Below are 14,457 nucleotides of genomic sequence, written 5' to 3' on the forward strand. Positions count from 1 at the left end.
AATCAGAAACAGAACATCACTGGCAACACTGAAAACTCTCTTGTGTCTCTCCAAATCACCGAACTCTAAAGATAACTAGGATATCTGACTTTCAACACATAGATTAGTTTTATCTCTTTTGGACCTTTACATGAACAGAATCATGCAGCATGCATCTCTGTGTTTAGCTTACATTACTTAACATTATACTTAATGAGATGTATCTATGTTTTCCATGCAGCAATAGCTTGTCCATTCTTGGTCTACAGTTCAAGGTTTTTCTTAAATCTAAATCTTGGGAAATTCATCTTTAAGAAGTAGATTGGAGATGCCCAGCTGGAGTTTTTATCATGTTCAATTTTCACTTGACTTTCCATGTTTCAGTGAAGACAGTTTCTGCCTCTTTTTTTGGAACACTATTTCACAAGTCCTGACATGTAGAAAATGTTCCTGAGAGTCTGAATTTTCCTTCCCAAGAATCCTTTGTATATTATCTAATTACTCTCCCTGGGACCATTATATTTTTCCAGTGATAGAAGACTATTATTGTTCCCTCTGAGTCATCTTTTTGGTAGTAGTGCCTTTCTTCTTGCTTTTGTAGAACAATGTCTAAATATTTTTCTACCTTCTGCCATCATTTTGAAGTTTAGGGTCCAAACCCATCAGCAAAATTCCAAGGACCACGTCCAGCCAATGGACACACACTGGGTTGTAAACAATCTTCATCTAAGGGAAGAATTTGTGTTTTTTTTTTGTTTGTTTGTTTTAATTTTTATATTTTTTTATTTATTTTACTTTATAATATTGTATTGGTTTTGCCAAACATAAACACGATTCCTCACAGCATTGGATAACATGCAGGCCCATCACAGTCCCTGGCGGCCCTTGGAGGCTCAGGCATCTCTTTGGCCTTTTCCTGCTAAAGGGAGATAGCACTTGGAAGCACAGGTAGACAGGTGCACAAAGAAAGCTACACAGATAGAAAGAACAGGGGGCCTCACTCAGAATGTTGTGGGCCCTAAGAGGTGGAAGGCTAGCAAAAGGGACATGAATTTGACCAGGAATGACCTAGATAGGTGCACACCAAGAAGACAGTTTTCCAAGTCAGCTGAGCCCAGACGTCCTTGTTTTCTGGTTCCCTGAAGGACTGCACAGACAATGGATCAGAATAGCCTGACTGGTCTGGGAAGCTGTCCAAGGTGATGGGAGAATGCAGAACGCAGGTGCCTGTCACTCAGCTGTCCAGGGCGAGCGTTTCCACCTGCCCAGTTCTCTGCAGATCGGTCCCTGTCAGGAGCAAATGCCAACATTTTGCAGCCTTTGAGGCTAAATCACAGAGTTAGAAGTGCAACCGGACATGATCGATGAGCATGTGAAAGAAAATAACCAGGACAAAGAAACTCGGGTGGTTACCAAAACTCATGTTCCTGGAGAAGAAAGCTTGTACTTCTGCATATCTGCAAGTTTCCTGTCAGGGATATTATTGTGTACACACGCATGTGTGTGCATATGTGTGCACAAAATTGCCTGACAGTACGCTTGTGAATATGAAGTGTTGGAACTGACCTAGCCCAGTGATGGAAGTTGGATAGCGAAAACATGAAAGCCATAGGGAAAGGTACATACTCAGGCCATGAGAAGCACTGGAGCCAGGGTACCAATGCCTGTTATCTCACTGAGTGAGCAGTTTCTAAGTGGAATCACAGTGGTGCACCCAGGAAGCCTGGCAGAAAGGAGAGGCAGGAAGAAATTGACTGGGGGCCACCAGTGAGAGTGCAGAGGATCCAAGACACAGAACAGGCTGCAATCCCAGACACAGAAGCCACAGTGGGTGACCCCACAGCCCCTTGGACATGCAGCTACAAAGGCCTTTCCATCCTTCTCGAACACTGGACATTCTTTCCCTGGCCTTACCATGAGCATGAGCAACACTTGCCATTCATATGAGGTTTCAGAAATGGACCAGCATGGCAGCATAGGCACTTGCTAACTGCATAGTTTTCCAGTCTGAAACATCACTCTTTGTACTCTTTGCAGAAAGCATATATAGGGGGTCAGGACTATAGGATGAATGGCTTAGATTGCTCCTGTTGCTGCTCCCAGCCCCACAGGATTGGGCAACTGGGCAGGCTGGTACGTGTTCTCAGGTGGAGAACAGAACCACTTGAAAGGGCCTCGATAGGGTAAATGGGCAGACGTACATATCTCCCGCAGAGTGAGTCATGGAACTTAACAGGGAGTTGTCCTTAGCGACTCACTGGCAGGAATTTGGACAAGGTTCAGGGAGCTTCCTCATGCCAGCAGAGCATGCCCCATTTCTCCCTCTGTGAAAAGTATGGCCAAGCCACTTCAGGCCTGTGCAAGTTCATGTCTGTCCAGTGAGGGAGGGAGGGTTACCTGACCCCTTCTGCGGTTCTGCAGTGACTGCCCACTGTTGGCTTTCAAGATTGAGAAAGCACTCTCCAATCCTGTGGACTAAAAGTATCTGATCGCCCGTTGGTGCATCTCACTCAGGAGGAGAAGGGCTTGCCTTCACTGCGAGGATAAGATTCTCCTATGAGCGCTGGTGTCCATACAGTGGCAAATGGCAACAGCACCACTTAACGAGATGGAGACACACAGACACCCGCCCTGGTGCACACAAGGAAGGATTGCTCCAAACAATGCTATGCCAAAGCAGAGACAAAGAGACAGAGAGCTCTGTACTCTAAGGTCCTGGTGTCCCTGAACAATGAAGATCAATGTGGCAAAGAGGTTTTTTTCCCTACTCCCCTAGCATCCAGCCAGCAACAGTCTGCCTGTCCCATGGAGAAAAGTATCCAGCCACTTGGCACACGTGTGTATCCTTTGGATACTCAGGGAGAGCTCCCAGTTATTGAAGGTCCTGTGGGACACAGGAGTGTGCTGTTTGGATTGTGGATCAGGAATGCATGGTTGGAATTTCCAGAACCAGACCAATGACAGCGCCTGAGGTAGCAGCAGATGCAAAACCTGCTAGCTCTGTGGAGCAGAGTCTGGCCACGCAGTGGAGTTGGATTCCAGGAACCACGGAAGATGCCATCCGGTCTAGGGGCGTGTCCATCGTGTCCTGTCCACTACCCTCTTGGCCATTGGTCTAGATTTGGTCAGCTGCCTGTGCGTGGTTCACAGCCTAGGGCCCCACCTGTTTGGCTGATTTCCCAAGGCCCGTTCACCCTGTCCTGGGCTGCCACCACAAGTTTCTATAGTCTCAGGCCACCACACACACACACCAGCCATAGCCTCTGAACCATGCCCCACACTCCCCACACCAAAAATGCTAGTGGGCCCCACAGGATTACTGCACCCTGGGCTGCCATTGCTCACCACTTGCTGTGGTGCTATTATATCCTGTCCCTTAGCATCTCAACCAGGCTGGGGTCATGGGCAGAGCCAAGAGGAGCGTGAGAGGAATGCGGGAGCATCCTGGGACCCTGGGCCTTCTTAGTTGTGAGCATGGGTGCTCAGGGGGATGGGGCCCCGTGGCCTGTCCTGGTGATGCTGCGCATGGCTGGGACGTTGCAGCCACCAGTGGTCACACCAGGCGAAGATGCCACCCTCTTCAGAGTGGAGGCAGGAGAGGATGGCAAGGCCCAGGCAAATGGAAACATGTTAAGGATAAGATGGGTGTTCCAGCTGCTTGCAGAGGACATCATTTTGGATGTGGAGGTTGTGCCGGATGAGGAGCAGCAACAGGGGTCCTCCCCGGAGCTGGAGGAGAAAACGGTGGAGGAGCAGTGCCAGGAAAGGCCTGGAGGCCCGAGTGAGCTTCCGGCACTAGATGTGCTGCAGGCACTGGCGACCCTGAAAGTGGGACTGAGCTCTGAGCCTGAGAAAAACTGCAGGACCTACGTTTGGCTCATGTGCAAGAGCCATGAGAGTAGGAAGCGTGACTTGGCTCAGAAGAGTGTCATCATCCAGGGCATCCTTGGCTTCTGGGCCAACGTGGTATCCTTTCTGCTACTCCTTGTGGTCTGCTGCTCAGGAGGAGGGGGAGGTGCAGAGGCAGGAGCAGGAGCAGGGGTGGAGGCAAGGGTGCAAGATGGGTGCTGGTGGACCCCGAAGAAAGTGTGGAAATTGGCAGGCTCCAAAGGCACAGCTGAGTAGAGTCCAGGCATTGCCACACCTGTAAGTGTCACAGCCATGACTTTGTGTGTCTATTTCAGGCCTCCATCTGAGGAGGGATAACCTCTAAGTCAGAAATGACCAGAGACAGTACACCAGAGCAGCCTTATCTGACAGTTTTTGTTGAAAGGTGAATGATTCCAAAAATACCTGAGATATGGGAGACACACACACACACACACACACACACACACAGAAACCCACATAACATATGGACACGTACACTAGGCAACACCAACCCCTTTGCTTTCAGACACGGTTTGTCACAATGACTGTAAGTCTGACCATGTAAGCAGTGACATGCCACTACCCAGCATACATAGGTCTGGGAAATAATAGCTATCAGAAACAGCTCCTGCTTGGGAATGCAGACCACCTCAGATGCAGGACATCACCAGGAACACAGAGCCATGAGCTTGTCTGATGGTATGGCAGGGCCTGAGCTCATCAGCAGTGGCTGGGTAAGCAGAAGTGCCCAGCATCCTTGAAGATACCTGTTCCCATGTCTTTCTTCCACCCCAGACTAGGGCTGATGCTCCTGGCTCTTCTTGGCCCAGCATGTGGCATTAATGGCTCTGTGACCTCAAGCAGATTATGAACCACCTTCAAGTTTCTGTCATGATCAGCGACCAAGATAAAGGCTTTCTCAGCTACATGATCGACTTGAATGTCAGTGAGAGAGACTGAGGACAGGTGGGTATGGGACTTGGTGGGGTATGGGAGGATCATGTTATCCATGTTCCTACACTGTGAGAGTTTGGAGAGGCTTCATGGAAGCTGTTAATGCCTGCCTGGGAGGAAAGCTGAGGACCCTAGAAGCTTGCACCTTTTCCCTCCTCCCTATCCTAGCAGGTACAGGTGCGAACCATCCACGGTCATGCAGCAAGCTGATCTTTTCCTTTCAGGACCACCCCTATTTCTTGAAAAGAGTGATCATTAAGGAGTATTATCTTAACATCACTGGTAAAACGTGAGTCCGGGAATGATGATTGTGGGTGTGCAGGGGTGTGCATGATCCACCTATGGGATCCACACCCATCTCCCCTCTCTTCCTGCAGGGTATAGGGGACATCGTTCCACTCCAGTCCATTGGTTCTGGGACTTTGAACAGGGAGCACCAGCTGCAGGCTGGATACCAGGAGCCTTAACTTTCTTAACTGGTTGTCAGGCCACAACTGCCCAGAATCAAACAGGATTGCTGAGGTGGTATTGTTTCGGTCCTGCATACAGTTGATAATCGTTGGAGTTCTTGGCTGCTCGTGTGAGGGTTCGGATCCTGGTCAGCCCAGGGCTGAGCTTGCTCAGCAGCAAAGTGTTGCCAGCAGATTATCAGCGAAGACGAGTGGGATGATCCCCTGAAGGACTACCCCAGGAGAGAAGATTCTTCCATGACAGAAACACGTGTGGTGAAGGGGTCTGGAGGTGGGCCATGAACGTGTACTAGCCGGGACACTGTCCTTTCTCAAATGCAGATGCTCAGTCTCATGAAAGCTGGCTGCGAAGTCTGCATTTGGGCCATGCATGTAGCAAGTGGCCTGCTAAAACTTGGGCTTAGGGATTCAGTGTGTCTGTGAGTGAAGCAAGTCCCCTCAAATCAGTTGTGGTTGCAGACTGAGAGTCCTAGGTGATACTACTAGAGGCAGGGTGAATTAAGTTTCTTTGTCAGAATCATCCTTCCATGGGTCCTGCCATCCCTTGGCCTCCTGTTGCTCACAGAGTTTGAAATTGCCTGGGCCTTACACTCCCGCCTCTTACCCTGGGAAGGCCTATCAATGCAAGGGCATCCTCTCTGGGGTCCCAGTGCACCTGTGTGCTGACTTTGGGATCTTCTGTGAATTTTCACATCCACCACTTGGTGGCTCAGCACCACCACACATGCTGCATTGGAAGAGGCTTCAGGCTACCTTGGGAAATTATGGAAGAGTTCAGGGAGGAGGTGGACAGGAAGCCACAAGGACAGGACATGGTGCCTACTGACTCCATCTCCGACATTTTAGCGACCAACCACTCTTAGACTGGTACGTCTCGTGCTTCCTCTTATGGTTGCTCATCACCTGCTCTCCTGTCGCCTTCATATCTACATCTTCCTTGGGCCAGACACATGCACAAACACACAGACACACAGCCAACACAAACACATGTGTGTATACAAACACATGCTCAGCATGGGTACACAAATACAAACAGGGAACACAGGCTCCTGAAACTCCTTTTTTCCCTGTTTGGGTTTGTGTCCCCATGCTGAGCATGTGTGTGTATACACACATGTGCTTGTGTCTTACTTGTTTGTGTGTGTGTGTCTGTGTGTGTGTGTGTGTGTCTGGCCTAGGGGAGATGCAGAGATGAACACCAAATACAAAAACACGCTCACCATTTCTACCTTGCTATTGTGTTTGTTTGGACCGGGAAGAGGGGTTACATGCTCTGAGGATTCACCCAGGGCAAATCAGATGGGGTGGGTCTTTGAAACCACTGGCTGTAGAGCCCTCAGTCTTTGGGCACATGGGCCATTCTGTGGAAATGTTGATGTGGCTATGGCAGGACTGGGGTGGTGAGGAGGCTAATGTCCTGCAGAGAAGGGCAGACCCAAAGGAGAATGAGGCACAGACTGTCTGCTGCACTGGAGTCTTGTTCCACACACGTGAGGAGAACCAGGCATGTCCTGGGCCTGTGCTGCAAAAGGATCAGCCCATCAGCCAGCACACTCTTTCCATGAGGGTGGCACACACTCACATTATGTGACACACAACACAAGATGAGCTAAGGTAGGCTGTCCGTGAAAAACCACAGGCATCCTTGGAGAGACAGGGTGTGAATGTGGCATGCCTAGAGGCCCTTCCAGCCTCCCTGGCAGTGCAGGTAGGCAAAGGAAGTGCAGGGGTGGGTGTCCATATGTGGCGCTCTGCCAGGATGTGCCTATGAGGGAGGGAACAGGGAGGAATCAAGAATGGTGGGCTTACTGTATGTCCCAAGGGACCTCTGGAGAGTGGGAGACAGGGAAGCCCCTGGGGTCAATTTGAAGCCTGCTGGTTTTCAGGGTCAGGGTCTAGGCAATAGCAGTCCTGCCAAAGATAACCAACCCATGGCTCGTGCTGAAAGTCCTGACGTGAATTCCTTCTTTCCTCCATGGTCATGCCCCTGGCTGTGGGTCTGGACGGGCAAAGGAGCACAGCTGCACCTGAGGGAGGATTCTGGCAGTCTTGTTGGAGCAGATTCTCTGATTTTGTCATAGCGGATCTGCCCCAGGTGACACTCAGATGGACGCTACCTTCCCAGTGACTGTCTTAGATGTCTTTGGGACCAACTAAGGACAGGCTTCATTGGCACTTCAGCTGTGTGGGCAAGTAGGTATAGCTGATTGTATGAGGACATACCTGGCTGCAATGAGAGCAACTGAAAGGGTGTCTTGGCATTCAGTAAATCAGTGAAGCATGGGTGGTTCAAACACTCTTGGTGCTGTCACAGAGGTAGAAGTGCAACCTGACATGATTGATGAGCAAGTGAAAAAAAAAAAAAAAATAGCCAGGACAAAGAAAGTCGGGTGGTTACCAAAAGTCATGTTCCTGGAGAAGAAAGCTTGTACTTCTGCATATGCACAAGTTTCCTCTCAGGGACGTTAGTGTGCTCACGCATGTGTGTGCAGATGTGCCTGCCAGGACGCTGATGAGTATGAGCTGTCAGAACTGACCTAACCAGATGATGGAAATTGAATAGCAAAAACATGAAGGCCATAGGAAAAGGTACATAGAGTCTAGCTAGCAGAAGCACTGAAGCCAGGGTACTTACTGATCCCCGTTATCTCACTGAGTGAGCAAGTTCTGAGTGGAATCACAGTGGTACAGCAAGGATGCCTGGCAGAAAGGAGAGGCTGGAAGAAAGTGCCTGGGGGAGACCAGTGAGAGTGCAGAAGATCTGAGAGGCAGAACAGGCTGCAATCCCAGACACAGAAGCCATGGTGGGTGACCCCACAGCCCCTTGCACACCCGGATACAAGGGCCTTTCCATCCTTCCCAAGTGCCAGGGATACTTTCCTGACCTTACCATGAGCATGAGGAACCCTTGCCTTTTTTTGCGTGGTTTCAGTGATGGACCAGAACTGCAGCATAAGCACCTGCTACCTGCAGTCTTCCAGGTTGAATCATCACTCTTTGTACTCTTTGCAGAACACATATATTGGGTATCAGGACTACAGGATGGATGGCTTAGCTTGATCCTCTTGCTGCTCCCAGCCCCACAGGCTTGGGTGACTGGGCAGGCTTGAATGTGTTCTCACATGGAGAACAGAACCACTTTGAAAGGGCCTCGATAGGGTAAATTGGCAGCCGTGCATGTTTCTGGCACCAGTGGGTCATGGAACTTAATGGGGAGCTCTCGTTACCATCTCCCTGGCAGGTATTCAAATAATGTTCAGGGAGTTCCCTCAGGCCCCAGGCCATGTCCCATTTCTCCATCTGTGGAAAGTGTGGCCTAGCTACCTGAGGCCTTTGCAGCATTCACGTCTGTCCAGTGAGGGAGGGAGGGTCGCACCACACCTTCTGCAGTTCAGCAGTGACCACCCACTGTTGACTTTCGACTTTGAGAAAGCACTCTCCGAATGTGTGGACTGACAAAGTCTGATCTTCCGTGGGTGCAACTCACTAAGGAGGAGCAGGGCTTGCCTTCTCATGTAAACTTCGCATATGAGCACTGGTGTCCAGAGAGTGGCAGACAGCACGAGCACCACTTAGAGAGATGGAGACAAACAGACACCAGCCCTTGGTACACACACAGAAGGATTGCCCAAAACAGTGCTACGCCAGAAGCAGAGATGAAGAGACACAGAGCCAGCTCTGTACCCTAAGGCTCTGGTGTCCCTGAACAGTGGAGATCAACTGTAGCAAACAGTGGGGTTTTTCCCTTCTCCCCTAGCATCCAGACAACAGGTTCTCTGTCCTATGGAGAAAAGTATCCAGCCATGTGGAGCCCCTGTTTATCCTTTGGATACCCAGGGAGAGTTCTCAGTTACTGAGGGTCCTGAGGGACACAGGAATGTGCTGTTCAGACTGTGAAGCAGAAAAATGTCGTTGGAATTTCCACAGCCTGGTCAATGACAGCGCCTGGGTTATCAGCAGATGCAAAACCCACTACCTCCCTGCAGTGGTATATGCCATGTGGGTGTGCTGTAGCCCAGGAACTGCGGAAGATGCCCTACGTTTGAGGAGTGTGTCCATAAGGGGGCCGCCCACCACACTCTCAGCCATTGGACTAGATTTGGGCCAGCAGCCTGTGCGTGGCTCACAGCCTAGGGATCCACCTATTCAGCTGATTTCCCCAGGGCCCGTTCACCCTGTCCCGCACTGTCTGCCACCCATTTCTTCAGCCTTAGGCCACTGGACACACACCAGTCCCCGCTTCCCTACCATCCCCCTCACTCCCCGCCCCCAAAGAGCTAGTGGGTCCCACAGGATTACTGAAGCCTGAGCCGCATTTGCACCCTACTTGTTGTGCTATTACGTCCCGTCCCTTCGCCTCTGCCCCAGCCTGGGGTCACGACCAGGGCCAAGAGGAGTGTGAAAGGTGGTCAGAGGAATGCGGGAGCATCCTGGGATCCTAAACCTTCCTAGTTGTGAGCCGTGGTTTCAGGGCGCTGGGGTTGGTGGCCTGCCATCCTCAGGCTTTTTGAGGCTGGGACCTTACGGCCACAAGTTGTCATGCCAGGCAAAGGAGCCACCCTATGCAGGGTGGAGGCGGTGGACGACAGTAAGCCCCTGTTGGATGGAGACGTGGTGGGGATTGGGTGGTTGTTCCAGCTGCTTGCAGAAGACGTCACGGAGGAGGTGGATGTTGTGGCAGATGAGGAGCAGCAATAGTGGTTCTCCCAGGAGCTGAGAAGATGGTGGAGGAGCAGGGCCAAGAAAGGCCCAGGAGCACTACTGAGCTTCCAGGGCAAGATGCGCTGCAGGCACTGGCTGCCTTGCTGGTGGAACTGAGCTCTGAGCATAAGAAAAACTGTAGGGCCTACTTCCAGTTCATGTGCAAGAACCATCAGAGGAGGAAGCCTGACTTGGCTTGGAGGATCGCCATCATCTGGGGCATCCCTTGCTTCTGGGCCATTGCTGTATCCTTTCTGCTGCTCTTTGAAGTCTGCTGCTCAGGAAGAGGAGGAGGCACACGACCCTTTCCCCTCCTCCCTATCCTGACAGGTGCTGTTGTGGAGCCATCCATCATCCCACTGCAAGTTGATATTTTCCTTTTAGGACTCCCCTACTTCTTGAACACAATGACCACTAAGTAGAATTACCTTGACATCACTTGTAAAACGTGGTTCCTGGGGTGATGAGTGTGGGTGTGCAAGGTTGTGGATTGTCCACTTGTGGGATCCACAACCATCTCCCCTGTCTTTCTGTAGGGTATAGGGCACGTGGTTCCACTCCTATCCACTGGTTCTGGGACTTTGAATGGGGAGCATCCAGCCGCAGCATGGACACAGCTGGTTGTCAGGTCACAACTGCTCAGAACCGAACAGGATTGCTGAGGTGTGGTTGCTTTGGGCCTGAACACAGTTAGCAATTCATTTTGGGATTCTTGGCTGCTAGCTCACCTTGCTCGTATTGCCAGCAGATTGTCGGCCAAGATGTGTGGGACGATCCCCTGAAGTATTACCCTGGGCAGGAAGGTTCTTCCATGAGAGTAACTGACAGAAACATATGTGGAGATGGGGTCTGAAGGTGGGCCCTGCAGGGACAGTCATGCGATACTACAGGGACACTGTCCTTTCCCAAATGGGGATGCTCAGACTCATGCAAGCTGGCTGTGGAGCCTGAATTTGGTTGTGCATGTAGCAGGTGACCTCCTGAGACTGTCTATTTGGGGACTTGGTGTGTCTATGAGTGAAGCAAGTCTCCATCAAATCAGCTGTGGTGGCAGCGCCAGAATCCAGGTGATACTACTAGAGACAGTGTGTATTAAGTATCTTTGTCAGAATTATCCTTTGTGGGTCCTTCCATCCCCTGGCCTCCTGCTGCTCACTGAGTTTGAGATTGCCTGGGCACTTCACTCCTGCCCCTTACCCTGGGAAGGCCTATCATTGAAAAGGTGTCCTCTCCGGGTTCCCAGTGCACCTGTGTGCTGACTTTGGGATCTTCTGTGAATTCCCACATTCACCACTCAGTGTCTCACAACCAGCAAACATGCTGCGTTGGAAGCGGCTTCAGGCTGCCTTGGGAAAATATGGAAGAGTTCATGGAGAAGGTGAACAGGGAGCCCCATGGGAAGGACATGGTGCCTGCTGTCGCCATCTCCGACATTGCTGGCCTCAGTCATCTTCACCTCCTGCAACACCTATGTTTGCTGTGTGCATTTGTATCCCTGTGCTGAGCATGTGTGTGTCACATTTGCTTATTTATGCTGGCTCTGTGTGTGTGTGTGTGTGTGTGTGTGTGTGTGTGTGTGTGTATGTGTGTGTGTCCAGCGCAGGGCAGAGGCAGAGATGAAGATGACAGGAGAGGATGTGCTGAGCAACCAGAAGAGGAGTCATGAGGCAACCAGGCTGAAGGTGGTTTGTTGCTGTATCTCTGCATTGATCCTGCCCAGGATGGGAACGAGGAAAGGATGGCCAGTGATAACTCCAGACTGTGGCTCCAGATATCTGCAATTAGACCAGATACAAAACATGCTCATCAGTTCTACCATGTTGTTGTGTGTGTTTGGACCAGGAAGTGGGATTCATGGTCTAAGGATTCACACAGAGAAAATCACGTGGGTTAGGGCTTTAAATCTACTATCTGTGGAGCCCTCAGTGTGTGGGGCCATGGACCGGCCTGTGGAAATGGTGGGCATGGCTATGGCAAGACCCGGGATGGTGAGGCTAAGGTCCTGCCGAGACGGGCAGAGAGCTGAAGGAGAAAGAGTCACAGATTGCCTGCTGCACTGGAGACTTGTTCCACACACATGTGAAAAGGAGAACTGGGAAGGTCCTGGGACCAGCACTGCCCCAGATCAGCTCTGCAGGCAGCACATGCTCTCCCTGAGGGAGGCACACACCGGCACGATGTGACACAAAACATGAGACGTGCTAAAGTATGCTGTATCCGCAAAACCACAGGTATCCTAGGAGAGACATGCTGTAAGCGTGGCATGCCCCCAGGCACTTCCAGCCTGCCTCCCTGGCAGTGCCAAAAGGTGAGGAAAGCGCAAGTGGGTTTACCTGTGTGACCCTATGCCAGGATATGCCTGTGAGGGAGGGAACAGAGAAAAGACAAGGGCGGTGGGTAAACTGCATATCCCAAGGGACCTCAGGAGAGTGGGAAGACAGAGAAGCCCCTTCGGCAGTTCATTGCCTGCTGGTTTTCAGGGTCCAGACTCTAGGCAATAGTGGTCCTGCCAAAGACACCCCATGGTCCATGCGGAAAGCTCTGACATGAATTCCTTCCTTTCTTTGGGGTCTTGCCCCTGGCTTTGGGGGCCTGAGGGTCAAAGGTGCACGTCTGCACCTGAAGGATTCTGGGAGTCTTGCTGGAGCAGAATCTCTGATTGTGTTGTAGGGAATCTGCACCCAGGTGACACTCAGAGGGATGCTGCCTTCCAGGTGACCGTCTTGGATGTCCCTGGGCCCAACCGGGCACTGGCTTCCTTGGCACGGGTGCTGTGTAGGGAAGCAGGGATGCGTGACTGTAGGGAGTCCTACCTGGGCCTAATGAGAGCAGCTGAAAGAGAGCCTTGGCATTTAGCAAATCACTGAGGCATGGGTGGTTCAAGCCCTCTTGGTCCATTTGAAATAGTAAAGCTGCTTTCTGTCCAAGCGAGGCATTAGCTCTGGGCCCAGAAACTGCAGGTTTCCCAGGGCATCATCTGTTGCGGGACTCCATGTGCATGGGTAGTGTTAAACAGAAAGGAAGACGTGTAGGGATCCCACCTTACTTTTATGGCCTCCGGTTCCATTCTTTGTATCGGAAGATACCCTGTATCCATGTGCACCTTCTTCACAACCTTGGATCAGACCCAGGCCTATCACAGTCTCTGGGGGCTTTTGGAAGCTCAGCCATTTCTGGCCTTTTCCTGCGACATGGAGATAGCACACGGGGGCACAGGTAGATGGTACACACAGAACGCTACACAGATAGAAGAACAGGGGGCCTCCTTCAGAATGCTGTGGGCTGTAAGTTGTGGTAGGCAAGCAAGAGGGGCACAACATTGACAAGGAATGACCAAGAAAGCAGTTCTTCAAGTCAGCTGAGCTCAGAGGTCCTTGTTTTCTGGTCCCCTGAAGGAATGCACAGGCAATGGATCAGGCCAACGTGACTGGTACTGTGAAGCTGCCCAAGATGATGGGAGAATCCAGAAGGCAGGCACATGTTATACAGCTGTTCATGGCAAGAACTTCCAACTCTGCCCGCTGCTCTGCAGGCCACTCCCTGTCAATAGCAAATGCCAAGGTTTTGTAACCTTTGAGGAAAAGGCACAGAGTTAGAAGTGTAACATGACATGATCAATGAGCAAGTGAAAAAACAAGGACAAAGAAATGTGGGTGCTTACAAAATTCATGTTCCTGGAAAAGAAAGCTTGTACTTCTGCATATGGACAAGTTTCCTCTCAGCGATGTTACTGTGTACACGCGCATGTTTGTGCACATATGCACGTACAAATTTGAGTGCTTATCAAAACTCATGTTCCTGGAAAAGAAAGCTTGTACTTCTGCATATGTACAAGTTTCCTCTCAGCGATGTTACTGTGTACACGTTATGTTTGTGCACATTTGCGCATAGAAATCCCTGACAGCTCGCTTGTGAGTATGAGCTATTGCAACTGACCTCGCCAGGTGACAGAAGTTGGACAGCGAAAACATGAAGTTCTTAGGGAAAGGTACATAGTCTCTGGCCAGCAGAAGCACTGAAGCCAGGGAATCGCTCCCCGTTATCTCACTGAGCAAACACGTTCTAGGTGGAATCACAGTGGTGCACCTTGGATGCCTGGCAGAAAGGAGAGGCAGGAAGAAAGAGCCTGGGGAGTGTGAAGAGGAAAGTCCACTACACCTGCAGTTTATGAAAAGTAGAAAATGTACCTAATGAGCTGGGAGGACAAACTGTACTTAATTATTTGAGTTATCTAAGAGGATTTCCATCCAAACAGCCAAAAGTGCTTCCTGGTTTCTTCTTGCTGCCTGTAGTAAAACATGAAGGGAATTAAAAAAAAAAAATGTTTAAGATAAAGACTATTAAAACAGGAGACAAAATTTGCTGATTTGGGAATTTTCCAGTCTTTTAAGATGACAGATGTTAAAATTAATGACTCTCAAGCAAGATCATATCCAGGGCATTGAGATTAGGTGGTCTAAATATAACATTATACACCACCTAT

At 50.5% G+C, this 14,457-nt stretch overlaps 2 pseudogenes; both read left to right on the forward strand.

Moving 5' to 3' along the window:
* Positions 1 to 3,453: 3,453 nt before the first annotated feature.
* LOC108634784 lies at positions 3,454 to 5,839 on the forward strand (annotated as a pseudogene).
* A 3,789-nt stretch (positions 5,840 to 9,628) lies between these two features.
* On the forward strand, positions 9,629 to 11,547 carry LOC108634787 (annotated as a pseudogene).
* The last annotated feature ends 2,910 nt before the right edge of the window (positions 11,548 to 14,457 follow it).

The sequence above is a fragment of the Capra hircus genome, unplaced genomic scaffold (genome assembly GCF_001704415.2).
Source record: "Capra hircus breed San Clemente unplaced genomic scaffold, ASM170441v1, whole genome shotgun sequence".
NCBI lineage: Eukaryota > Metazoa > Chordata > Mammalia > Artiodactyla > Bovidae > Capra > Capra hircus.